The sequence below is a fragment of the Mus caroli genome, chromosome 5, assembly GCF_900094665.2.
Source record: "Mus caroli chromosome 5, CAROLI_EIJ_v1.1, whole genome shotgun sequence".
NCBI lineage: Eukaryota > Metazoa > Chordata > Mammalia > Rodentia > Muridae > Mus > Mus caroli.
In genome coordinates, this window is record NC_034574.1 from 132461677 (window position 1) to 132464707 (window position 3031).

The following is a 3031-nucleotide window of genomic DNA, read 5'->3' on the forward strand; positions in this document are numbered from 1 at the left end:
TGCGCCACCACGCCCGGCCACCTTCTGTCTTAAGGAACATCCCTTCATAATGGGATGCTTCAGTCTAGAGGAAACCTCTACACAACACTGTATACACAAGGTACACATCTGTGTGTGCAGGAAAGCACACAGACACTTTTTAAAAAGAGATAAAAGGGACTGGTAAGATAGTTCAGTGGTTAAGAGCACTGGCTGCTCTTCCAAAGGTCCTGAGTTCAAATCCCAGCAATCACATGGTGGTTGATAAACCATCTGCAATGGGATCTGATGCCCTTTTCCTGGGGTGTCTGAAGATAGCAACAGTGTACTCATATAAAATATAAATCTTTTTTTAAATGCTTTCTTTTTTAAAAAATTTAAATAAATAAAAAATAAAAAAGAGATGAAAGTGTGATCCCTCCACGCCCTCAGGGACTCATGGACCCTGTGATCACTGTACCGTTTTTGCAGGATTTATGTCTCGGGTGGCCGAGTTCTAAAGTGTTAGGAGAAGTGGCAGGCACACCCGTGAGGGAGGTAGGCTGAGCCAGGAGAGCACATGGGATCAGCCACATGGCTACCCCTGGGAATGCGCAGTGTACAACCTATACCACTGTCCACTGTGCTACAGCTGCCCAGACTGCAGGGCGCCCGGGCACGTGTGTGCACGTGCATGTGTGTGCACAGGAGGGCTGAACACAGGCTTTCATCCCACTGTATTTGTAGGTACCATTGTACTCAGAAATTGGGAGTCTCTGAAGAAACACTCAGGGGACTCCTACCTTGTCCCCTTTGTCCCCCTTGTCCCAGCATGAATCTATGACCTCGACTTGTGTCCTGGGACCATCCTGGGCTAAGAGGCCTTCCAAATAGCTCACACCCTTCAGTCTCACAGATCTGTGGCTTCTCCCAGCTCCACATAGTAGATAAGTTCCCTCCCCTTCCTGCTCCCTCCATAGCAAGACAGAGCAGCAGACCATATTATGTCTGTTCCTTCTCCATGTGCCCAGAAACCTGCTGCTGGAGGGTGCCATCCTATGGCTTCCACAGCCACTCAGGTGTGGCCATGCTGCTGAGATGACAGGCTACAGCCAGATCCTGGGGCTGTTGGCCCCACCCATGAGTCCCCTTTATCCCAACTCTGGTTGCCTGCCTTCTGTGGCCCTTGGTGAATTCAGATGCGTCCTTCTGTTGTTTTTTTGTATATTTGAGTCAAGGTCTTGCTGTGTAGCCCATGCTAGCCTCAAACTCCAGGCTTAGCCTTCTGAGTCCTGGAATAACAGGTGCATACCCACCACCAGCTCTAGGTGAACATTCTGGTTTTGTTGTTGTTGTTGTTGCTGCTGCTGCTGTTTGTTTTTTTATTAATTAAACACTTATTTTTAAAAAGATTTATTTTATATATATGAGCACACTGTAGTTGTCTTCATAAACACACCAGAAGAGGGCATCACATCTCATTACAGATGTTGGTGAGCCACCATGTGGTTGCTGGGAATTGAACTCAGGACCTCTGGAGTTAGTGCTCTTAACCACTGAGCCATCTCTCCAGTCCTTAACACTTATTTTTAAAGCTGGGCATAATGGCACACACCTTTAATTCCAGCACTTAGGAGGCAGAGGCAGCAGATCTCTGTGAGTTTTGAGGCCAGCATGGCCTATGTGGTGAGTTCCAGGGTAGTCAGATTTATATAGTTAGACCCTGTTTCAAAACCAACCAACCAAACAAACAAATAAAGCCGGGCGTGGTGGCGCACGCCTTTAATCCCAGCACTTGGGAGGCAGAGACAGGCGGATTTCTGAGTTCGAGGCCAGCCTGGTCTACAAAGTGAGTNCGGATTTCTGAGTTCGAGGCCAGCCTGGTCTACAAAGTGAGTTCCAGGACAGCCAGGGCTATACAGAGAAACCCTGTCTCGAAAAACAAAAAACAAAAACAAAAACAAAAAAAAAAACAAACAAACATAAAAACAAAATTTATGTTTAAATTATGTGTATTTCCATGTGTGAGTTTGTACAGTTGGCACAGAGCCCACAAATGCCAAGGGCATTGGAGCCCCAGAGCTGGAGTCATGAACGGTGGTTGTGAGCCACCTGACTTGGTGTTGGGGGCACTAATTCCAGTTCTCTGCGAGAGCAGCACGTGTGCCTAGCCACCAAGCATTCTCTCCAGCCCTAAAATCACGTTCCTGCTGATGAATCTCAGGCTTAGGCTTCTGGCCTGAGCCCAGCGTCCTAGATGGCTCCAGGAGAACTCAAGTTCAGTGTTGCTCAAACTGAAGGCCTGATTCTCTGGCCCAGAAACACCAATCCCAGCCCTACATAGCTGGGGCCACTGTTCCAGGCAGCTGCTTGAATGACAGGCAGGCTGACTTTTGGCCCCTTCTCCTCTCTACACCTTGAGTTTGGTCCTCAGCACTGGCCCAATCTACCTCCTGCAAACCACTCCCATGGCTCCCCGAGTCCATATCTGGGATAGCAGTTTCTATGGAAACTGCTAAGCGGAGCAGGCTGTCTCCCTCTGTCTCTTCGAACACCATCTCTGGTCCCATCCCAGTCCCAGTCATCCCCACAACCACAGCCCCTCTGCAGCTGTGTGTGGGACGCATTACTGCCTCAGGACTTGTGCCCTGGGATGTTGCTCGGTTTGCTTCTCACTTCCTGTTGGCTGTATGGCCAAATATCACCTTCTTACTGAGAGCTCCCCTACCCAAGCCCCCACTACCCATATGTCTTAGTCAGGGTTTCTATTCCTGCACAAACATCATGACCAAGAAGCAAGTTGGGGAGGAAAGGGTTAATCCGGCTTACACTTCCACACTGCTGTTCATCACCAAGGAAGTCAGGACTGGAACTCAAGCAGGTCAGGAAGCAGGAGCCGATGCAGAAGCCATGGAGGGATGTTCTTTACTGGCTTGCTTCCCCTGGCTTGCTCAGCTTGCTCTCTTATAGAACCAAGATTACCAGCCCAGAGATGGTCCCACCCACGAGGGGCCTTTCCCCCTTGATCACTAATTGAGAAAATGCCTTACAGTTGGATCTCATGGAGGCATTT